This window comes from Equus asinus, chromosome 10 (genome assembly GCF_041296235.1).
Source record: "Equus asinus isolate D_3611 breed Donkey chromosome 10, EquAss-T2T_v2, whole genome shotgun sequence".
NCBI classification, from domain to species: Eukaryota; Metazoa; Chordata; class Mammalia; order Perissodactyla; family Equidae; genus Equus; species Equus asinus.
In genome coordinates, this window is record NC_091799.1 from 64,587,875 (window position 1) to 64,613,605 (window position 25,731).

The window sequence follows — 25,731 nt, forward strand, 5'->3', positions numbered from 1 at the left end:
TGGTTGGCAGAATACATGCTCTGAGCGCTCCTTGATTCAACAGAAAAGTTCTGTGCTTGGTCCAAAGGAAGGGCTCTCCAGCGAGAGTTTATTTGGCTTAGTGGACTGCCGGGCTTCCTGAAAGACAGGTGTATCGGGAATGGAGTAAACAAAAAGAATCTCCCAACATTCAGACTTTTCCCTCTGGAGCAGCACAATTCCATGGCTGAGCAGCAACAGCCAATGTCCTCATGCTGTTCCCTCTCTCTTTTCTGTTAATTGAGAAAACCAATAGCTACAAGAGCAACTTCAGCAGAGCTGAATGTAAATGGAGTCAATAGGGAGAGACAAATAGCCCAGTGAGAAGCTCGGATATTTCAATGTAATACCCCAGAGTTCCACACCATGAGCCTAATGTTCCAGCGTAGAGTTCACCTCTCACTTGCCCCCTTGCAGCTCTGCCCACCTCCTTCACTCTCTTGCGTTATTCATGTACGTATCTCCCTCCCCCACGGAACCACAAGTTCCTGCAAAGGTGGGGCCTGTGTATTACCTCCATCTTGCTTTTCTCCCACTGCTTATTACACAGCTTTGCACATCATGGACCCTCGCAAAAGAGATGTTAAATCACATTTTCCAATTGGTGTAATATGTTGTAAAACACACTTCACTTGGTATAAACTCCTTATGATCGCAACCTATGTCTCTCACCTGCATTTCCGGAATGTGTGTCTGTGATCTGGTGCACTGGTGAAGGGGCCAGGGTTTGGACTCAGTATCTGAGTTAAAAACCCAGGCCCCCACTTACTAAGTTATTTGTCCTTGGGTTCTTAGACTTTCACCATCTTAAAACCACAATGGTAATGTCAAACTTTGTGAAGACTAAATGAGATAATATCTGCATTGCACACATTAATATGCTGACATATATTAAACTTACAGTATTAGCTGTTATCACTATTATTAGCATTATCCATTATTACTATAATTAGTTTCCTCGTTTCTAAATGAAAATGATAATGCCAAACTCACAGGGCTATTGTGAGGATTAAGAGAATTAATATATATACACTATCTATCTATGCATATATATATATATATATGCATACACACATCTATGTGTATTATACACATATACATGTATCTGCACACACATACATATAATAGTACCTAACACATATAACACTCATGTTAGCTGTTATTGCTGTTAGTATCACTATGAGTAGTAACTATTATGGTTTTCTCTTCTATCTAAAGTGAGGATGGTAATGCTGAGCTCATGAGGTTGTTGTGAGGATTTAAAAAGTTTTATTTTAAAGCCTTGGAACTGTGCCTTGTTTATGGTAAGCACTATAAAAATGTTTGCTTTTATTATTTCTACTGATAGTAATAAAAACAGAGATTGTATAGTATAGCAAGCCTGTAATATAGCATATGCTCAGTAAATTGTTCATTCACTTTTATGTTCATTTCCTAGTGCTTTGATAGTACTAACAGAATGAATATTAATGGCAACACATGCTTTCTTGATAATATTAATTACCTTTCTACACAGTGGGTTAAAAATTCTAGGATGGCAGGGGTGGGCCCCGTGGCTGAGTGGTTAAAGTTCGTGCTCTCCGCTGCTGCGGCCGAGGGTTTCACTGGTTTGAATCCTGGGCACGGACATGGCACCGCCCATCAGACCACGCTGAGGCAGCGTCCCACGTGCCATGACTAGAAGGACCCACAACTAAAAATACAAACTATGTACCGGGGGGCTTTGGGAGAAAAAGGAAAAATAAAATCTTTAAAAAAACCCAAAATTCTAGGATGGCAAAACATCTTGGCCCAGAAGCCTGCCCTCAGCAAAAAGACAAGATGTGAGTGAGAAAATATGCCTACAGGAACCGTGAGGGTGGCATTTTGCCTGCTATGTATAGCGATTTGCCAATTTCCCTTTCCCCAACTGTGACAGTGAACTGATGCTAGTTGAACAACCTGCATAATGCTTCAGGGGCACATCCGTCTTCTGAGGCTGCAGGCTTGCGGATGAGACAGGATGCATTCTTGATTCCATCTGCTGTCATTTATCTGCCAATACAGATAGCAGGCCTCTCCGGGGCTGTTTGGAGCCAAAAGGACAGACTAGATTTTTAGCAACTCAAAGGAAACCACTTCAGAGCATTAAAGGTGGAAAACGCCTTATGATGCCTTCAATCCAAAGAAATGAATATCCAAAATCTGAAACATTAGGCCCCACAGAGCAATGGCCCTTAATAACAGAAGAAAAAGAATACTTCCGACCTTTACAGACTGAACTTGTTTTAAGGAGCTTGAAGAAAACTTTTATCACATTTATCTTCCACTTTTAATTAAAGTACATATTTTCTAGAATGATAAAACTTTAGTGTCATTCAAGTTTCAGAGGAAGGGAAAAGGAAATGATACCACCTGTTATATTCTTGGTGCTGTGCTTGGTACGTGCCCTTTGTTGAAGAAGATGAATTTTGCATGGCATTTGAATTAAAAATAACTACGGTCTTTTTTTTTAATTAACATTTTAAAAACCAGCAGATAGAACTATTTTCTCTGTACTCAGAGATTTCCACAGAGCATATATGGTTTGGAAATACAGGGTCAAGAAAGGAAAAAGAGGGAAACTTTTCAAATATCTGTGGTGTCCTTCATAATTTGTCTTCACTAGAATGGGATTACCTTAGATATGGAATGGGAAAAGGTGGGACACGCATAGAGTGTGAAAGCATGGAAATAGCCAGTTTCAAGACACTAAATCATTAACACTTGTGTTTGTGTAGGTGTGTGGACTTTTGGTGGAGTGAGGAAAGGATTTTTGCCTTTAAACCTCATTTTAACCACTTGACCTATAATTTGGAATCTTCTCTTTCATACCCTATTTTTTTCTCTTGTTCTGTGTATTCTGTTCTTGAGATGGTCTTCGTCATAATGTGCCTTTTCATAGGCAGTGTGTAAACAATATGCAAAACTGAATCTTCACCTCAGGCATTGATCGCAAAGTCCTTTTTTGTTATCAAAATCCTTTTAAATGTGCCTCTTCAAACTCAATTTACATTCACTGAGATCAGTATATTTATTTCCATATGTAAGCCTTCTGATCTCTTAGGTTGACTTTTTCCCAAGTTCTCGTTTAACATCGGGAATTACCAATCTCCTAATCAACTAGTCTAGAAATTGCAGTCCTCATTACTCCTTCTTTACTCTCATTTCCAATATCCAGGCCACCCTCAAATTCTGTTAATCCTTCCTTCAAACTCTGCTTCCTTTGTCCTTCATTTTCTGGCATATTAACGTCACACAAGTCCTCATCTATTCATGCCTGAACTTAGACAACAGATACTAACTGGCATGTCTGCGTCTGGGCTCATTACATTGATCCTACCCACTGCTCCCAGATGACACAATGAACACCTTCATTTGATCCTGTCACTCTCTTTTAGGATTTTCCCAGCAGAGGTCAGAACTTACGCATTAACAGGGGTCAGGAACGTAATGCAAATAGAGAAGACAGTGGTGATCCTGGCCAAAGCGGGAGTGCATCCTCATCTGCCTGGGCAGCTACTTCTAAGCTCCTAACAGTTGTTGCCAGGAGAAAACACAGGCCAGTGTTGGCAGATTTTCTGATTTTTCAGGAGAATACAGAAACCAAGACAAAAAAAATGTTTTTCAATAAATATCTATTGAAGTCATACTGTGTTCTGAGCTTTATTCTATGTGATGGAGGAGATACAGCAGTGAATAAAACTGACAAAAATTCTACTGCCCTAATGCTTATATTCTTGTTGAGGGAAAAAGATAAGGAAAAATAATTTAAAGATAGATTGATAGATAGATAAATAGTTTTTGTGCTAAATACTATGAAGAAAAATGTATCTGGAAGAGATTAATGAGTATGTGTGCATGCTGTGGAATGTTAAGTAGAGTGGTTAGGAGAGATCTCATTGAAAAGGTGGCATTTCAGTAATCATGTGATGGCGGTGGATATGTGAGTGAAGAGTGTTCTAGGCAGAGGGAAACTAAGGAGTTTGCTGTCATGATTGGACTGTTGTAAGGGGGTCTCAGTGGCTGGAGTGAAGGAGCAAAGTGGAGAATAAGAGGAGATGGAGTTGGAGATGAAACATTAGGGGCTAGGGAGTGGGAGTGGGGGCCAGTAAATGTTAATTTATGTGGGGCTTTGTGGGTCTTACTAATAACTTTGGCCTTAATTCTGAGTGAAACAGTAAGTCAGCAAGGACCTTTGAACAAATTTTAACAAGATCATTCTGACTGCTAATTTGGAAACAGACTTTAGAGAGATAAGGGAAGAAGCAAGGAGTGCTAATAGGAGACCACATCATGAGAAATGATGGTGGTTGACGAAGATTTTGGGCTGAGCAACTGGAAAGATGGAGTTGCAAAAAACTGAGGTGGACAAGGCAAAAGAAAATGAAGGCTTGGGGAAGGAAGATTAGAAGCTCCATTATGAACATGTTAAGTTGAGATGCTTATAAGAAATCCAAGTGGGTATGTTGAGTCGACAATTTCACTTATAAATTTGGAGTTCAAGTTTGGAATGAAAGGAAATTCTCAATTTGGAGTGAGGCAGCTAGACCATGTGCCTATACTCTCTTTGCCTTAAGATGGACTCTTTTTGCTGGGGTCTTTCTAATTTTTATCTTCATTGCCATCATCCTTTGGAGAGGCAGGGATGGCTCCTCTTAACCTAGTTTAGCCCAAATGTGGGTAAAAACCTCTCTTTTTTTTACTGTCAACAGCTAAGACAAAGCTGAAATTTTTAGGCATGTCTTTACTGACAAAAGGGAAAATATAAAATCAAAACAACATGAAACTAGCTAATTTGACTTATTATAAATGAGATATTTTACTCAAACTCAGTCCCCTGTAAGAAGCTTTCCTTCTGGCTCTTATTATACACCAGGCAGCAGAGGCCATCTTTAATGCTACCATGAGAGAGCTCTAAAAGACATCATCTTCAGATTGAGAATTAAGACAGAGTCTCCTCTGAGACTTATTTATAGCACGTCTCCTCAATTCTGGTTTCCCCTTTGGGGCCCTTTCTCTTACCCTGGAGATTCTATACTGGATTTAGTCCAACAGTTAGGAAAGACCCACCTACCCTCAACATATCCAAATACAGCACTACTATTCCAATCTGTTAATAAGAGGCATATGCATATATTATCAAGGTAGAGGGGTCATTTAATCAGCATGAATCATAGTATGTCCCCAGTAAATATTAATTACCTTTCCTTCCCCTTGGAATGACTTTCAACACTCTATAATTCATCTAGCCTTAACTACAGAGAGGCCATTTTCTTGCATGCCATGACCACATAATTCTAAGCTTTTCCTTGTGCTGTTTGCCCTTTCTGGAATTTTGTCTCCTTGCCTTCTTCTCATACAAAACTTACAGTTCTTTATAGGTCAAACAAACCTCATAAGATCTTCATCTAATTGAACCCCACATTGATGTCTCCTCTTCTTTGTACATTTATAATTTGTCTATACCAATCACTTTTCATTCAAATATATTCTGAATGCTTTGCTATGAAAATCTTGTCTTCCCTGAAAGATAAGAACGTGATTTTCTCTTTAAACTTTACCGCTTTTTTTGTTTTTAATCTGCCACCATGCATACCACAGGGCTATGTATGTAGCAGACAAATAATAATGTAATATTAATGCAGTAAGTAATCGACAAATGTTTCAATCTGTTCGTTAATCCATTCATTCAAAAAAATATTAACAATTCCTTTGTGGGGCATTGCTAGATATTCAATCGTGGAAGTAAAACAAAGATAGGGAATCATTTATTGTGAATATGAGATTTTTAAAGGAAGAGAAGATGTTAGAAATAGCTTTTTGAGAAATTGGTTTGGGAAACTCGTCCATCCAAGATTATAGAGAGCCACCTTGTGGGCAGTTCAGTTTCTCACTCAAATAAGGTCTTTAGGGAAGTGATTCACTCTGCCCTAGTTGCAGAATAAAAAACTATATTAAAACTTTATATAATTAAGCATATTTTAACCAATTCCCATGAACTAATTGCAGTATTTGTTTTTTTAAGTTTCCTGAATATCTAAAAATAAAGACCCCAGCAAAGAAATTACTAAATATCATAAACATGACTTAGGACACCTTCCATTAGGAAACCTTCGACAACAGTAATCAGAAACGAAAGCAAATCTTTAGAGATGGTCTCCTCAAATGATCTATCACATTTTGGAGGTTTAAGGGTGCTTTGGAAATCTGATTAAATCTATGGTTCTGCTCCTTTGAGAAATGCAAATATATACACAATTTTGTATATAATTTCAGGTGTTTCACCATCTCCCCGCACTCATGAACCTCTTCATGGCCTTCATACTGTAAACCCCTATAGTTTACATAATACACAAGGAACCTAATACACAAGGAAAGTCTGGAAGATTTTGGGATGAAAACTACGATTTGATCTCATTATCTCTTCATCCCCAAAACCCATGCTCACACAATTTCATAAAATAGATAGGTAAATAGATAGATAAATAAAACCATGATGAAATATTTTTGCTCCTTTGTTTGAGTCCCTTAGCTAAATCTTAAAAATATTTATAATTTTAGTCTGTTAATATTCCTGACATCAGCAAAGATAAAATTTTAATAGTAGGTTCGTGTCATTCACGGGGGTCAAAGATCCTTGATGTTCCTTCTATACAAAATAAAAGATGTATTTTGGAATTACAGTTTAGCCTTGAACCCCCATCCATGGGTAAATGAAGGCATGATGGTATGAGGTTGATACATTTGGGCAAAGGGTCCTGAACCATGTGCTACCCTAAGTATATAAATACAATTGAACCTATTTCCTCGTCTTTTCTCATTGAAAAATCAGGTGCATTCACAAAAATCACCTCTCTTGGTCATGACCATTGGATCTCTTTTTTTTCCCTTTAACATTTATAATAGTTTATGTCTTCTTCATCTCTTGCTATTAAGAACCCTAGTAGCCTAAATCGGTATGTCCCAAAGTTGGTTCTGTGGACTGCTAGTTACATAAAATATCAACAGGTGCTACATGAAAAACAATTCTGTGGTCAAATAAGATGTGATTCACAAACTTAAAATGATGTATTACTGTAAGATTCCCGACGTCTTTAACACAATAAATAAATATTTTAAGTCTCCAAGAAAGAAATATCATATGTAGGTTATCCCAAACTGTATTAAATATGGAACTTTTTCATTTGTTTGTTTTCAGAGCATCTATTGGGGTTGGTGCTCCACAGAGAACAATTTGGCACAAGCTAAACTAGAGATACAAAGATGTTTAAAAATATGCACAGATTGCTGGAACAAATTTCAGGATGGTGAGAAACTGACTTCTAGTGTAGAATATTCCGGGAGAAGACATTTTACATTAAATGATCATAATTCAAATATTATGATTAATTTTAATTTAGCAGGCAATTTAATCTAATAGGGAAAGCATTCACCTAAAAGTGAGTTAACCTGTTTTATTCCTCAGTACAGTCATGCTCTTTTTCAAGTGATTAGCAATTCATTTTACCTCTCCCCTTAATGTAAAAGAATTTTTGTAGGAGTAATAGAAACACTGTGATTGATATAAAACTTAGTTGAAGATGCCTTGTGAAGCAATTCCCAGGTAGCATTCTAAAAGGTGGCTTACTCTGATATTAATGATGTCCAGGGAGGAGTGGCTTCATTATTCTGCAAATGTTCTCCATCTTCTAGAAGAGTCACATTCCAATTATTATATCCAAAGCTCCTAAAAGTCCTGCAATAAAAACATGTTTTTCTTTTAAATTTTCAAGCCAACAGTGTCCAAGTTATTTGCGTAGTTTTTTCCTTATTTTTCTTGTTGTAACAAACACTTAACATCGCAAAAATGAGTATTCCACTCAACAATTTGGGAAATGTCCTCATGCCCTTTTCTGCTTTTAATAGATAAAGTTGTTTTTGATTCATGTTAATAGAGAAGAGCAATTGCACCAGTAATCTAAAGACTGTGGACTTCTGATTAACGGTGGTGAATTGACTATAGTGCTTATATCTTCTTAATTAAATAGAAGGATTTAAAAAAGAAGGGCGTGGGGATAGGAGAAAGGCTGCCTCCCTCTCCCACCCCCTATGATTCCCACCCTCAGCCCCGACCACAGAATACTCAAAGTTTATTTTCTGAGGAAATGTTATTGGAGAGGCTCAGGACTCGGGGAGCAGATGAAACACACTGTAGGGCTGCAGTGTGGAGCTAGAACAAGGGATGAAGGGATTGACTGTGTTGCGGTCAGATTCCCTCGGAAGGGGGCTGTGAGCTGGCGAGCAGGATGTTTATGAGGAAGTGCTCTTAGGATAGACTCCTCTGGAGGAAGGGGAGGGGGAGGAGTAAAGGCTCAGTGGAGGCCTCAGCTGACCCCTTGAGGCATCTAAAACTGAGAGGAAGGGTCTAGGCCCTTGTACCACCTCCCTCCTTCCATCAACCAGCCATTGCATGCAAGCTGCTCTGCATCAAGGGGGTTTGGTCTTGGACGAGAATGGTACGCCCTCTACTGGAGAAATACATGCTGAGAGAGATCTGGATGGTGCATTTCAGTATCCAGTACAGTTGGCCTCAGGAATGTTGAAACCTCACCCTCCTTCTTCACCCTCCACGTAAAATGAAAGCGGTCAGGTGTACTTTACCCCAGGCCAATGATTACAAGGCTTTTCTTAAAAGTAAACATGTCTCAGTGAGAAGATCTTCACATTCTGACATTTTGGTGTTTCCGATGCTGGGTGCTCATTCAGCCTCCCAATTTTGAAATCCAACACACAGTGAGCTCAGCCATGCTTTTTTGTGCTTCAATTAAAAATGTGAGTAGCTAACTAAGCGTCATCATAAGTTTTAGGACAACCACTTAAGGAGACCAAGGCAAATAACTAGAAAAAAATGGAACCCAGAGGAAGCAGAGCCAATGTATGGGAGTGAAAAAATATGTCAATGCCAATTAAGAAACCAACTAACCAAAGAATAAAATCTTCAGAAAGAAAGGATATCATAGTCGTAAAGGATATCATAAAGGATAAAAGGATATCATAGTCGTAAAACAAGAACAGGGTGCTATGATAAAGGTAAAATCAAAGAATAAGAAAGGATTCTTGGAGATTAAAAATGTATGCTGCCAAAATGACAATATATAGTCAATCTTGGAAGAGAAGGTTAAAAAAAAAATCAGCATGAAAAGACAAAGAGATGAAAAATAGGAGAGAAAATAGTAGTCAGAGAGAGAATTGATGTAGGAAGCACAACATCTTAATAAGAGTCATTCCAGAAGGAGAAAGCAGTAAGCAATGAGGAGAGGAAGCTATTTTTAAAACAAACGTGAGTAAATTAAGAAAATTTCTCATAACTGAAATAAATTAATTTTTCAGATCAAAATGGAAGCTGGAGTGCTCAGTACAGGGAATGAAAAAAGACCCATAAAGGACACGTGTTCAGAAAATTCTTAACTCCCAGTAAATAAATCCTAAAAGCTTCAAAAGAAAGAAAAGGAAAGACATCACATTCAAAAGAATGAAAATCAGATTGACGTCAGATTACTAAAAAATAATCAGAGATGCTAGAGTACACTGGAGCCAGGACTTCAATATTTTGGAGGGATTTTATTTTCAACATTGAATCCTATAGCAAGTGAAACCATCAACAAAGCTAAAGACAGAATAAAGCCATCTTTAGTCACACAGGATCTGAAAAAGTTAAATCCAATTCACGCTTTTGCCACTTAAGCTCCTGTAAAATGTGACCCACCAGAGAAGGAGCAAAGTGTTAAAGAGGAAGTCATGGAAGGCAATAATCAACACAGGACACCATGGAGAGAAGTCAGGACGTCAGATTTCTGGAAGGTCTAGAAAGCAACTAGCTCCGAAATACTGATTGAAGGAAGAGAGTAGAGGGCCCTGAGGAGGAGGCTGAAGAGGAGAAAATGGAATTGATAGATTATCCAATTTGATAGATCATCTGAGAGAGATGGCAAATATAAGCTACCATTTGGAGGAAATTTTTTTTTAATACAAAAGAAAATTGCACATGTGAAAAAACAAGGCAATTAGTAACATCAAGCAAGACAAAAGTTATACCATAAGAGGAATATAATCATAGTATGTATGTAGTAATAAGTTTTATATAGTAAATATATGCAAATAGTGATTATAAATTTAACTAAAAATTATTATTTAACTAGATGAAAGAAAGGGAAGAGGGCTCAGTATTAGAGATTAAATCTTTCTCTAATATAACAAGAAATGAGTAGATAATGGCTAAAATTTTCAAAATGAAGAAACAACAATGAAAGCATATTACTTAGAATTACAGAGTTAAGTACCAGCAGTAACAAAATGATTTGGGAAAGGGCATTCAGAATGGATCCAGATAATAAAGGTTTTTTTTTGTAAGCCTTTGAATTTAATTTTTAAATTATATGTGGATAATTTCGTTTTTGTCACAATGGGTTGAATTAAGCTGCCCTAACAAGCAAGCTCCGAATCTTGTAGCAACAAAGGCTGGCCTTTTCCCCATGCTACATGTCATCAAATAGGGCTTTGCTCCACGGCCGCCAGGCTCCAGCACAGACGCTGACGGAGAGTCGCCATCTTGGACTTTGCTGGTCTCTCTGGCAGAGAGGGGAAGGGGTAGAGGGTCTCACCAGCAGTTCAGTGCTTGGCTGCTCATGATTCATGACGTTGGCTAGAACTGGTCACGTGGCCCCATTCAATCACAAGAGGTTCATTAGGTGCCCCTCCATGTCCCTGGTAGGTGGACAGCTGGAAATAGTAGCCAACAGCTCTTAGGGACCGCCACAAATTCTCCCAGCAAAATGAAGTAAAAGTAAAATGATTTACTTCTAGCTAAAATTTTAATTCAGTATTAAATATTTATGTTAATAAATATGCAAGTACTTATTTGTATAATAAATATATGTATATAAATAAAACATTTAAGTAAATATATATGTAAATAAGTAAAAATACTTGTATTCATTCTTTAAAAAATGTGTTTTGAATACCTCCTACTTACCAGGCGTTGTTGTAGTTCCTGGGTATTCAACGGTGGACAATACAGATGGAAACCCCTGTTTTTGTGTAGCTTATATAGGGTGTTAGGGGCAGGGAGACTCAGTAAACATCGTGGGTTGCATTACATTGTTTAATGTATTAGAAGGTTAGAAGTGCTGAGAAAAGCCAGCGCAAAGGAGGGGAGTTTGAAGTAGGTGGAGAGTCTGGTTGGAATTTTAAACAGAGAAGTCAGGTTAATTCTCAGTGGAAGAGGCCCCTTGAGGCAAGCCTTGAAGAGGGAGAGGTCGCAGCGTGGATTCCTGGGAAGAGGGAGCAGCAAATGCAAATGCCCTGAGGCTGGAGCATCCTTCCTGTTTCCAGGAGTGGAGAGAAGGCTGGTGAGACTGTGGTGAGAGAGTGATGGGGACAGTCATAGGGGATGCAGTGCATCCATGGGACATTGAGGCCATGCCAGAGACTGCTGTACTCTCAGTGAATTGTTGGAACTCGGAGCAAAATGCTTAAACTTACAGTGGAAAATAAATTGCTCAGCATTTAGAAGATGGCTAATATTTACTATAAACCAACTTGGTCACATTGTGAAGACAGGAAAATGCAGAACTTGTTTATCTTTTCTAGCCATTTTAAATTGCCTAAAGCTCTTCTGTGCTTTAAACACTACACTAAACACCTATTCTTCCCCAAGTATTGGGATGAAATGAAGCTTACAGGAAGGGAAGAAGGCAGTTAATGTTAATTGAGCTTCTGCAACATGATCACACTTAATGCTTGGAATACTCTACCTAGGTAAATATAATGTCCTCATTTTACTGACGAGAATACTGAGTTTCAAGGGGTGTAGAATGACTTGAGTTATCAGGCTGTAGTAGAACTGAGATTTAACCTCAGGTGGTCTGACTCTGAAGCGTTTTCCCTGTTGTTTGTATTTATTCCCCAAAATACGTTTTGTAATGCACAGACTTCCTGGGTCCAGGGAATTAAGTTTTAGATCTAAAAGCTCATCTACTAGGTTTAGACTATGTATGGAAAAGGACTCTATTCATGGTGAAAATTGGCCTTTAGAGGATTTTACTGCCAGCCCTATTGGCATCTACAAGAACTAGCATTATTTACAGAGAATGATCCACACGGTGATAATTAAGAATTGACTATGTTAGTACCACAGTTTTACTGACAAGTAATTAAAATGCACTCTGATTTGAGATTTATTGCTTTTTTTTTTCTTTTCTTTTGCAGGTAAGTTTGGAAATAATTTATTTTGCTTATGGAATAGAGGTATGGTCTCACTTTTTTTCCTGAGTTCTATTTTAATTGCTTTTAACGTTGGGCATGAAAAATGATGTGTTTCACTGTGCATTTTGTTGTTGTTGTAATTCTTGTTGCAAATACGTGAAAGGTAACATTGCGGATTTAAGTTATTTGATTCAAGAGTTTTAAGTATGTGATTCCATAAAGTAAGTCCAAGCGGGGTGTGTATTTGGGTTTATGTTTAAATAATTTCTGCGTCAGACGCAAGGCAGCGGTTTGTATTGGGAGAGTGAGGGAAATACAAGGAGGATAGTGAAGAAGCCCTTAGTTTTGTGTTTTCTTCTGTTATTGTGCAAAATGTCTGCTGAGGTATTGCTGATGTGTATCTTTGAAAAAGGAATGGCTGTGACCATTTTGAACCAGAAGTCAAGTTTTATGTTAAAAAGCAATAAAATAGATCCACTTGCTGGAAACCACATTAAAAAAAGTTCTAATGAACTATGTGTCAACCATTTCACATAAGAAGGAAATTTGAATAAAGCTTCTAGATACACAAGAGAGAAGGTAAGATTTCAGAGGGGCTTAGGAAGAGGGGGTTTGTACTGAGGAAGAAAGATGGCCTGCTATGTTGCCCTCAGAGGACTATGGCCTCGTTATTGTGCACTGTGCTCTCATACATATATGAAAGAAGTGATTGTGTGAGATTTGAATCAAGCATAAAACTGAGGTAAACTCCATTTTATTTATAAATGGTATGTTTACTTTGTTCTATAAAGACTGTATGTGTTTATAAAAGTAATTGCAAACTTTATTATTAAATGTATAAAAAAAGAGAGCGATAGGGACACCAGATCTCCTCCTAGTCTAAGTTCTAGCTAATCAATAAGAGATGATGTAGGACAGGAGGCAAGAAATTTCTTGGTCCCCTGAACTTGATGGGTAAAGAACTTTGATCTCATTATATTCTCTCCAATATATCAGATCAATATCAAGGTCATCAGGATGGAATCAGTATTATCGCCCTGAGTAGACACTACAAAAGTCAAGGGTTACAGATGTTTTCACTGAGAAAACATAAATTTGATGCTTGAACCACAAAACTGATCGTCTGGCCTACAACTCTCTTTGTTTTAACTGGTATTCCAGTGGATGGTGGAAAGGAGTAGAATTAAAGGGTATTGTAAAATGGTATGAGCTCTTTAGAAAAATATGTGTATTTTATTTCCTCTTCCAGTCTAAGTACCAGAGAGATTCTTTGGCCCAGGGGTCAGCAAACTTTTTCTCTGTTTGACCGGAGAGTAAATATTTTAGACTTTGCAGGACATAAAGTCTCTTGGCAGCCACTCAGCTCTGCAGTTGTAGACCAAATTCAGCTATCCATAGACAATGTGTCATAAATACACATGGCATCTTCCAATAAAACTTTATTTACAAAAACAGTTGTGGCTGGGATTTGCCCTATGGTAGTTTTCCAGTCCCTGCTGTAGCTACCTTTGAAATGAAAAAATTTAAGTAAACATTGACAATTTTGGAACAATATGTATGTTGGGCCCCTTCCTGTATAGATAAACACTTGGTATAAATGGGAATGCAGTGGTGTTCAACTGTAGTTTAGAAGAAATGAACTCAAAAGTTTTGATGAATTTAAACACTAGGGGGCACAAAAGGGTATTTTTAAGTCAAGGACTTTTTGTAAACAGAACTCTATAATTATGAAAAACTGCCGCAAGTAGAGCAATGTGACTTCAATGTGCATAATTTGTCAGAAATGTCAGCCTGCAGCTCCAGTGACCTCACTGGCCACAAGAACTTGAAGTGGTTGACCAACTCTGTGTTACTATGATAATAGCCATATGGGTTTTTTTTTATGTCTGCTTTTGGCCTTTTCATAAAATGTGGCCAAAATTAAGGATTTATATGGTAGAGGTTTTTTTCCGTCTTATAAAAGAAGAATCCCTTTTTTTTTTATTGCTCTAGGTTCTGACCAATTTTCATGTGGTGAGAATTCTGTTTATAGTAAATAACAAGTTTTCAATTATCTTGTTTTACTAATCTTTAAAAAAGTCAAAATAATGCATGCAAGTATAGCTGTTACATTGATTTTTGAGCGAATTGAAGGCTTTATTTCATAAAAATGAGTAAAAGTCATCGTGAGCCTCAAGCCTCAAAAATACTCATACCCTTTAATTCAGTAATTCTATTTATAGATATTTGGATTAAGGAAGTAATTTGAGATATTAAAAAGATTTACTTTCAAAGATATTTGCTGCAAAAATACTTAGAATATTGAAAACCTACATATGTTCTAAATCTTCCACATAAGCTAATGTTTAAATAAATTTCGATATTAGACTCCACCATAGAATCTTATCAACATTAAAAATATTTTAAAATAACTTAAAATGATATGGGAAATTGCTTATAGTAAAGCATGGAATGTGAAGCAGAATCCAAAATCATATGCCCTAAGATCTCAAATGAACGTTAAAGTTAGAGACATAAATATGTGTATATACCTATAAAAATAAGGAAGAAAATGAGCCAGAAGATTTACAATAGTCATCTCTGAGTGTAGATGATATTTCTTTTTACTTTTCTGCATTTCTAAAATATTATATAATGAATATTCATTTATATAGTCATAAAAAATAAATGTTACTCAAACAGAAAACTATATCAGCATTCTCACAGCAATTTTTTTTTGGTATGATTCTTAGGTCAGTGCTGGTAAAAGTCAGCAGGCTATAAGAAAAGTATCTTATTTTATGCATGGGAAAATCCATTTAAATGCATTGTTGAGTGCTAGGCAGACACATGAGTAGAGGCCTTTTCAGGCCTGTAGAGTCGGCTGATCTGTCACGGCTTCAGTGTTGTGGCTGAGGTGCCTGGCACTTGGCAGGAAGAGGAGCACGCAGGCCAGGGAAGGGCAGGGAAGCAGCTGCCTGCTTGGAAGGCCGGCTGTGCTGAAATTTAGCACAGAGCTTCCCCGGAAGCTCCCTAGATTGTGGTAAATCAGGAGACATGCCACAGGCACGCACGCACGGGCGCGCGCACACACACTCTCACTCAAACACTCAAACACACACACATTCTTGCTCACTCCTCTAATCCTTTCTCTCTTCAAAGTCTGCCTTCTGCTACTGCCTTGCCCTGCAGATGGACCTCACAGAGTGTGTATGGATTGGGGCTGGAGATAGAAATAGGAGACTGAAGGACGCTCAAGTGGACTCTGCCCTGAGCATGGAACTCCTCAGGAATGGTCTTGCACAAGATATTGGAGGAAGTCCCATAAAGGATATAGGCAAAAATGTCCCAATTGTGGGGCACAAAGCAAAAGCTTGTTACTAGTTTCGGTTCAGCTTTTCCTTGTGATTTTTGTAGCAGCATGAATTATCTACTAAAAATGTGGTTTTTCCTTTTCTACTTTGTAAAAAGATACCTGGTGTTAGCATGGGGGCTATTGTTAATAATTCTGGGGAAAAAAGCTGTCTAAAAGGTGGACATAGCCTGAACACAGGCACAGAGTCTGAGCAGTGTGGAGTAAGCTCTTTCATAATTCACTATGGATTTGTTAACAGTGTCCTCAGAGCTTCAATCCCAGTGCCTAAGAGATTGACTGTATCCATATGTTTACCTGGCAAATAATTTGATGAATTGAGTGAAAAGATGGAACTGAGACTAGGCAATGCCATCAAAGTGCCCCAATGACTTAATTTTATCCTATACAACTTTCTCTTCATTTTTAACATTTGAATCAAATTGGCTTTTTCAACAGGATCAATCAGTCATGTGCAATTGTTTGTAAAGATATGTCAGACATTCTAAAGTTAGCTAGCTTCTATTCTCAGATGATGCTTACTGGTTTATGTACATGAAATGTTCTCGATCGTATCAAGGTGCAAATATAACCGTGACCATTTTAAGCCTTAGCAATTGTCCACTGGGCAGGTGGAGAGACGGATGATGTGGCTTGTCTAGACTAATTACCAGAGGAAACAGAGAAGTCTTGAATCCTTTCTGGAACAAAACAGAATTAAATATTCATTACAAGAAGAAATAGCAGAATTTAGAGCAAAATAATGAAATTTCCCTGGAGTCTTCCTTCCAAGAAGTGTGAGGGATTCATTTAGCACACATTTGCTTACTGCTACTCGCTCAGCAGTCCCAGGGATCATGGCCCCAGGAAGCTCACAGCCCAGGAGAGCACCGACCATACAGTGTTCTTTGTCTTCTCAAGACTTCTTCAGAGAAAGGGAGACTGCCATATGCACGATGCCCCAGAGAGACACAAGTTAAAGAAGTGGAGAATGGTTGCAGGTCGCTATGGATGCCTCTGACTTGTTTATTCCCATTTACTCATAACTGTTTCTCACCAGATAACCCAGAGCACATTTGTGTCCTACCTTATCCTTTTTCACTAACTTGTTTATTAGTTCTTAGATACCCTTAAGAGAGTGGATCTGAGGTTTTTGCACCTGTTGTGGGGTCACTTCCAATTCCAGAGAAACCATGAACAGACCTGTTTTCAGCTAAAGTGTGTTAGTTAACATTCCCAGGAAGGACAAAAAGCTTCCTGAGTTGGAAAAATAAGGAATGATACAGTAGTGTACAGAGTATGTTGAAAAGATGACTAAGTTCTAGAGGCCTGCTGTAGGACACAGTGCCTGCAGTTCACGGGACTCTATGGTGCACTCGAAACTTTGTCAAGAGGGTAGATCTTACGTTGTGTTATTACCACAGAAAAACAAAAACAAAATCCAAAAGCCAAAGAGACACAAAGAAACTTTTGGAGGTGATGGATGTGTCTATTACCTTGATTGTGGTGGTGGTTTCATGGGTATATACAAATGTGCAAACATTGAATGTATATATTAAATATGTGCAATTTTTTCTATCAATTATACCTCACTAAAGATGTGTGAAAAACCCAGTGTCTTGGATATTGAGAGAAAGGAAGATTTGAGGGGGAAAAATTCATGACGCTGTCTCCCTGGCTCCAGTCTTCCTTGCTCAAATCCTAGTGGACTAGAATCAAATATGAATTGTTCTAAAATTCTGCTTTCATTGTTTCATTCCTTTGTTCAGAACCTTTGATGACTTTTCACTTTTAAATGGAACAAAGGACCTGCTCCTAACATAACATTGCAAGTTGTTCCCAGTCCAGTCTAAACCTTTCTTTCCTAACTACCACTGCTCATAAATCTCGGTCAGGGAACTGTACCACCCGTCTGTCAGTTGTCATCCTGTAGTGCCTGCATGTTGCTATGATGCTGAAAGCTATGCCACTGGTATTTCAGATACCAGCAGCGTCACCCATGGTGGACAGGTGTCAGGGGAGCTTCCAGGTTGGACAGACTAGGAAGAAGGAGCTGGGCGCTTCTGAAAAAATTGGCCATGAGAGGCTGGCCCCGTGGCCGAGTGGTTAAGTTCGCGCGCTCCGCTGCAGGCAGCCCAGTGTTTCGTTGGTTCGAATCCTGGGCGTGGACATGGCACTGCTCATCAGACCACACTGAGGCAGCGTCCCACATGCCACAACTAGAAGAACCCACAACGAAGAATATACAACTATGTACCGGGGGGCTTTGGGGAGGAAAAAGGAAATAATAAAATCTTTAAAAAAAAAAAAATTGGCCATGAAAACCCTATGAATAGCAGTGGAGCATTCTCTGAGCTAGCCCGGGAAGGTGAGAGGGTGGCGCAAAAAGACCAGGCAGGGTTCCGCCCTGCTGTCCACAGGGTCGCTAGGAGTCAGAATCGACTCCCCAGCACTAACAAACAAAGCCGTTCATAATAATCTCCCCTCTGAACTCCAGCGATTGCACCATGCAGTGGACACAGTTTCTCTCCTCCTCAACGGCTATACGTGCTGCTGAAGAGCAGCAGCTGCTGATACTTGTTACAGGACAATACTAGTCACAGTATTTAGTAAATATTTGATTAATAAGTATCAACATTTATCTCTTAAAGCTGTTAGACCAGTGAATTCATCCACTTAGCAAATATGTATTGAACCTCTGCCACTAACAGACCCTATTCTAGTTGCAAGTATATAGCAGTGAACAAAACAGTCTCTGTTCTAATGGAACTTCATTTTTTTTCTATTTATTTTTTTTATTGAGGTAACATTGGTTTATAACCTTATAGAAATTTCAAGTGTACATCATCATATTTTGATTTCTGTGAAGACTACGTCATGTTCACCATCCAAAGTCTAATTGCCATCTGTCACTGTACGCATCTGCCCTTTTACCCCTTTTGTCCTCCCCACGTCCCCTCTGGTAATCACCAGTCTATTCTCTGTATCTACATTTTTGTTGTTGTTTTTACTTTTTTCTTTTCTTTTATCTTCCACATATGAATGAAGTCATGTGGTATTTGACTTTCTCTGTCTGACTTATTTCACTTAGCGTGATAGCCTCAAGGCCAAGAAATAGAATGATGGCAGTGCTATTTTAGATTGATTAGTCAGAATAGGTAGCCCTCTCTATTAAACTGACATTTGAGTCTTAACAAAATGAAAGGACCATGAAGATATCTGAAGGAAGAGCATTTCAGGAAGAGGAAATAGCAAGTGCAAAGGTCCTGAGGTAGGAGCAGGCACATTGCATTCAAGGAACAGGAAGAAGAGCAGTATGGATGGAACTGAGTAAGCAAGGGGGGAGGGGAGAAGGAAAACAGGTCAGGGAGATAGGAAAGGACTTTTATAAGCTATGGTAAGGAGTTTGGATTTTATCCCAAGTGAAGTAGGAAACTAGTAGAGGGTTTTGAGTAGAGAAATGAAGTACATTTTCAAAGGATCATTCTGAGTATTCTGTAAAGAACGACCTTGGAGTGAAGGCAGAAGCAGGGAAAATGGTTAAGAAGCCACTGCAATAGTCTGGGCAACAGACAGTGGTGACCTGGACCAGGGTGGCAGTGGAAGTGTTGAGAAGTGACCAGATTCTGGCTACAATTTGAAAACAGAGCTAACAGTATTTGATGATGGATTTTCATATGGGGTATGAAAAAGAAATGAGTCAAAGATGACTCAAGGGTTTTGGTCTGAAAAAATTAACTTGTGTTTTCATTTGCTGAGTTGGGGAAAGACAAGGGAAGAGTAGATTTAGGGGTAGGGTGATGGAGACGTGAAGCAAAAGTTCAGTTCAAGCATCTGAAGTTTGAGAGGCCTATTTGTGGCAAAGTCTTCAAACCCCACCCCATTTCCCCTTGACCCACTACAGAGTTCGTGGGTGACCGTAGTGGACAATTCCTGTGTGCTCAGTCACCTTCTCATCTGAAGCACCTAGAGGCCTCCTCTGTAGAAAGGAGCTCACTAGACTGTGTGTAGGCCGCCCAGAAGGGCTTGTGACTTAAAACTTCCCGGGGCAACCCTCAAACATTGAGGGACCCAGGTGTGCTCGCACGCTCTACATTCCACATTCTTCAGGGGGACAATCCCGGGCCATGTGTATATGGTCCCTCAAAGAGTCCCCAAGAAGACTGAGTTCCATTTGCTCACCGTGGTCACCTGCTTATTTATGCATACTTTATTGCCTTTTCTCCCTTCTTGCCCCACTTCCCAAACCCTAACTTCCTACGGTTCCCTTCCTGCCTCCTCTCCAAATAAAGTACCCACGCCAAAACTTTGCAGAGTCTTCCTGGGAGGAATTCAGCCTAAGACGGCATAGATATCCAAATGCTGATGTCCAATAAGGAGGTGGCTATGCTATTTTGGAAATCAGGGAAAATGTCAGGGCTGGAGATATAACTGGGAGGTGTCAGTCTCTTACAAGCCTATGTGAAAGCACAAGATCTAAATATGGGTTGGTTCCTACATGTACTCGTTCCTTCCTTCTGTGCCTCACGTTCTCTTTTCCCCATGGACACAATGATGCTTATCAATGAACAGTGTGAACTTTTGGCAGAGGCCACAGCGGAATTTCTAGATGGTAGTCGCTTGAGTAGTGATGACAGTTTGATTGGAACGAAGGGGATCTTGGAGACTTGTCTTGAATCTGCGTTTGCAATGAAAGCACGTTGTTTTTACTTTCCCTAGAGAGTCATGTGTTGCTTAACAAACAGGAGCGTGTTCTGAGAGATGCATCATTAGGCGATTTTGTCGTCGTGCTAACATCATAGAGTATACTTAGACAAACCGAGGCAGTGTAACCTACCACATGCCTTGGCTGTATGGTACTAATCTTATGGGACCACCATTGTGTATGAGGTCCATCATTGACCAAAATGTCGTTATGCGGTACATGGCTGTATGTTTATTTGGAGTGATTTTGGAAAAACTGGTGGAGAATATGGAGGGCCACCCAAGCCATCCTTTGGTGTTGTCATTACTTTTTAATAATGGTTTGTGCTCAGCTGTACCTTTTTGCTCACCTGACTCAGAGTTCACAAGCATGTTTTGTGTGAGAGCTTGAGGAAGAAAGTGAGTAGAGATGAATGATCCTCATTAGCTAGGTCGTATAGCCAGCAAGAGGCAAAGTGAAGACTGTCCTCACTTCCAATCAGCTGTTCAACTGAACGTGAAAACAAGTCATCCTCTCTCAGGTTTGGAATCAGAATGTCAGGTACTGCACAACTCTTCTTGCATACATTGTAGTACATTTCAGAGTAATTTCACCTTTGCAGGAAGCATCCAGAATTTAATTTTTCCTGCTGAGCAGTTTTCCAGATAATTGTAAATCAGTGGAATCATTTACGTAAGATTTTTATTCTAATTAAAGAGCTAGTTCAAACACATAAAAATTCCACTAGTTCTCACATTGTTAACATGGTGATATTTTTATCAGTGGCCGTCATTTGAAGTTTCAGGTGACTAACACATTTCCAAATGGCACTCATAATTATACTGACGTTTTATAAATAAATGGTTCTATATTTTTAAGGTGAATGGACAATATTTGACTTTTAATATATTCTCCAATTTTCGGTAGTCAATTTTATTTTGTCTAATGGAGAAGCAATGTCCATCAGAACAAGAGAGCAAGTTTCTGAGGGAAGGGGGGGACAAAAATAGATACCGATTTCCTATTCTGAGAAATTCTTTTTAAAACATTACCATTAAGAAATACAACCCCATGAAATATTTATGTACACCTTTAATAATGGAGAAGTACCATACCAAGTCTGTGTGTCGCTCACACTCACATATGCATCCTCTGTCAGGTTTGGATGTCAGTCATCAGATGATGCAGGCTAAGCAAAGTCCCTGTATGGCTGGTGGAAGCTGTTGGCTGTTTCTTTGGGTGAAGGTACAGTCCCGAAAACCTTTCTTCACAAGGGGGCGCTGTGCAAACATCTAGCTCTTACACCATTTTCTTGCAGACTGGCACGAAGTGGGGCTCTCAGTCTATAAAGAGCTTGGCTTCTTTCTCTTTTGGCTTTTTTTCTGGCCATGGCTCTTCTGCCTCTGGGAGGCAGACTGCTCTGTCCTCTCTAGGTAAGTGTCTGCAGGCTGCATCACACTTCTTTTAATTTGATTTTAAATCCTATCATCATAGGCATTAAATGATGTGTATGCTTATCTGCCTTCCCAGCACTTCTCTCTGACCCTTTAACAAATCAGCAATGTGTAAACTCTCTATGAGGCATGTTTAATTTAATAGGAATTCGAAAGTTTTTATTCTTGACCTTTGGTTGAAATCTACTCAAACTGAAAATCTAAAACGCCTGGTGGGAAAAAAGAAACTCGACTACTCAAGTTTTTTAGTAACACATATTTAGATTTATCTGACTATAAAAGGAATCCCTATTTGTGGTAGAAAATTTGAAAATTACAGAAAAGACGGTTTACAAATGCCTATGATCCTACTACCCAGAGATAACACTGTCACCATTTTTGTGCATATTTTTATGAATTGGATTGAATTAATAAATGCTTTTTGGGAGTAATTAGATTCTACTTAGTATTAGCAATTTTATAATGCACTTCTTTTTTTGTTTTGAGGAAGATTAGCCCTGAGCTAACATCTGCCGCCTATCCTCCTCTTTTTGCTGAGGAAGACTGGCTCTGAGCTAATATCCGTGCCCATCTTCCTGTACTTTATATGTAGGACAGCTGCCACAGTGTGGCATGCCAAGCAGTGCCGTGTCTGCACCCGGAATCCGAACTGGTGAACCCCGGGCCTCCAAAGTGGAAGGTGTGGAATTAACCACTGCACCACTGGGCTGGCTCCTCACTTCTTTTTTTATTGAAGTGTATTTGACACATAACATTGTGTAAGTTTAAGGTGGACAACATATTGATTTGATACATTTATATATTGTGGTATGATTGCCCTTGTAGCATCAGCTAACACCTCTATCATGTTACATAGTTATTCCTTCTTTTTTATAGTGGGAATAATTAGTATCCAGTCTCTTAGCAAGTTTGATCTTCATAATACAATATTGTTGTCCATAGTCACTAACCTGTGCATTATGTCTCCAGGAGTTATTTACCTACTAGTCGCAAGTTTCTACCCTTAAACAACATCTCTCTTATTCCTCTACCCTGCAGCTCCTGGGAACCCCCATTTTACTCTGTTTTTATAAGTTTGGCTTTTTCAGATTCCACATGTAAGGGAGATCATACAGTATTTGTCTTTCTTTGTCTGACTTATCTCACTTAGCATCATGCCCTAACGTCCGTCCATGTTGTCACAAATGGCACGATTCCTTTCTTTCTCGTGACTGAATAATATTCCCACGTATATATAGAGCACTTTATAATGGACTTTTTAACAAATTATTGACACTAACATCTTAAAAATGCCACTCTATGCTTCCATAGCTGTATGTGCTATTTTCACTGAACTGCCGTAGTGAAGCTGTGCTAGAGTGGCAAACACATGTCCTTAAATGTACCTGAAGAGTCGTTCTCTGAAGCTGAGATGCTCCCAGTCCTTGGAGCACCTGAGAGCCCAGGCTTCTGATGTGACGGTGCGGTGCCTGCTCCTCCTTGTCTGGGTTCCTTTTCAAGTATCCGACTCCAACCGTGAGCTGAGAATGTTCAGTCATTATTTTTATGAGTTCTTCAGTTTCATGGAGACTAAAGTTAGGTTTCCTCTGTCACTCTTGTGATGTCATTTGACTTTGACCTGCATCTCAAATAGCTCAGAAGGTAGCAGGCTGACTTTTCCACAGGCGCATCAGAAACAGCAGAGGAAGAATAGCTTCATTGATGTTAGGATTTTTTTTCATTTATTACAAAACAGAGTCTCTTTCTTGTCCATAACACACTATGCCTAACATTTATATAATATTCATTTAAAAAATAGCAGAAGGAAATAAAAATTAAACCCACAGAAAAACCAAAGTTCCGTTTATTGCAACATCTTCTGATTCATAGATTTTACAGCATATTTTGTACCATATCAGTAACTGTGGAATATTCCCAATTATCTCATTCCTAACCACCTGACTGAACTCATAATTTACTGAGAATTAGCCAGTATGAAACAATTCAGAAAACATATTACCTAAGACTAAAGTGGAATAAATCCTCATGGTTGACAGTTGTATCACTTAAATGGATATTGATTTTGATAATTCATAATCTTTGAATGTATCTTTAATATTTACTTTTTACATTAAGTATTTTTGTTAGTAAGATTTAGGAATTCATATTTATTGTGTTATTTACATCACATAGAAAAAATACATTGTCTTTGCCTATACAAAGCCTACCTTTTACAACCGACTCAACAGGAAAGCACAGAGACTTATAATTTAGGTTCAACATTAGGTACAATCTACAAATATTATTCAAATGAATCTCATTCTAACCCGACAGTTCTCATTGCTCAAGTCCAATGTGATAATCACCTGCTAAGAAGTAACCTCTTAAATATTACTGGACGAATCTGGTGGTAGATATACAGGGGTTCACTGTAAAAGTCTTTCGACTTTTCTGAATTTCTCAAAATTGCCATAATACTATTTTGGAAGAAAGTTTCTTGTTGATATGGCCAGAAACACATTCTACATCTTTTTCTGAAACAAGTTTTATAGGCCCCATCCAGTTTATGTTTTAGACATCTGTAATTCAGCTCATTCTGGACCGTTCCAGGGCTGATTGCCCTATTTATGGCATGCTTATTTTTTTATTTGTAAAAGAAAAATGCCAAGGGATGGCTTGTCAGGTTTAATGTTGTGAGCACTATTGATACATTTTATTGAGAAAACACTGACCGCCCTAGGTGACACAGATGTTCTCACAAGGTGAGATGTCTTCCCAGTTGCAAGTCTCTGTAAGGAGGGGCCAGGTCCCATTTTTCTTTCGTATCTTCAGCCACCTAGCACTGATTTAGACCCTCCCTCGCCACGAGGCATGAAATAAGAACTTCTTCATAGATCTCTCCCTCCTGGGCCTCTCTTGTTTTAACATCATATTAAGAACGGACTGCTGGAGGAGACGTGCCTCCCCTGGGCCAGGCGCAATGAAAGGTGTTTTACCAAAAATGTTTTATTTCTAATGTTAATCATCTGAAAAATCACCTTCTTCTTCATTACATGCATTTTTTCGTAAACAAGACCTCAAGTCATTTTCCATTTCTATAAATATTTTCTATCCATTCTCTTCCTACTACCCTGATACTTTTTTAAAAATGTAAGCCCAGTCCAGTAATCCAATTTTTTATAAGCCTTGAGTCTCAGTTTTCATTCAGCTCTAAGCTCTCCTTGGGCATGACTATGTTCACCATTGACCACCAGCATGCCCCTGGCACCAGAGCTGGCACGTGGTGGATGCCTAATATATATTCTTGAGTGGATGGGAGGGCAGAAGGAAAAAAGAAGGGAGGGAGCAAGGGGGAGAAGGAAGGATGGATTAGCTGTTGAATAAAATTTCATATGGGAACTGGCTTATGAGGCCATATCTTTCAGGATTTTGTGAGTTAGGGTCGCTCCTAGAATGTCTAGAAAAATACCTCCTGCCCCAAGTATTTCATTATCTGGTGTCCAACAGTGCTTAAAAATCCACAGTTGTGATTTTCTTTGAGAGCAATTTATTTTATTTTCAAATGTAAATTCAGTCCCTTGAGTACTCGTAACTTATATATCAAACAAAAATAGGTCCAGTTTAAGTCAGAATTTGCTATAAATAAAGGAATGTACTTGGTATCACCTGACCAATGAAATAACAGCTGTGTCTTCTCAAATTTACTTCTACATTTTATTTTTATTTATTTATTTTTTTGCTGAGGAAGATTTGCCCTGAGCTAATATCTGTGCAGGTCTTCCTTTATTTCGTGTTTGGGTCACCACCACAGCATGGCTGACTAGTGGTGTAGGTCTCTGCCTGGGATCTGAACCTGTGAACCCAGGCTGCCGAAGCAGAGAGTGCTGAACTTAACTGCTAGGCCACAGGCCAGCCCCTACTTCTACATTTTAAAGGCAATCAGTTTAATTGAGGAACTCTCTAATTTAGAAATGGCTTACTCTCTAAAAGTTAGAGGTTAG

General features: G+C 38.8%; 1 protein-coding gene and 1 long non-coding RNA gene across 10 annotated transcripts in view; one reads left to right on the plus strand and one right to left on the minus strand.

The window, feature by feature from the left end:
- The window catches only part of PDE4D (phosphodiesterase 4D), a 1,407,338-nt gene that overhangs the window by 1,045,359 nt on the left and 336,248 nt on the right, over window positions 1-25,731 (plus strand). The window lies entirely within an intron of this gene.
- LOC139046407 (uncharacterized) lies at window positions 2-23,267 on the minus strand. Its single transcript, XR_011506464.1, has 4 exons — window positions 23,137-23,267; window positions 7,667-7,774; window positions 1,960-2,083; window positions 2-117 (listed from the first exon to the last, which is right to left on the minus strand). It is a non-coding gene; the product is annotated as an uncharacterized lncRNA (long non-coding RNA).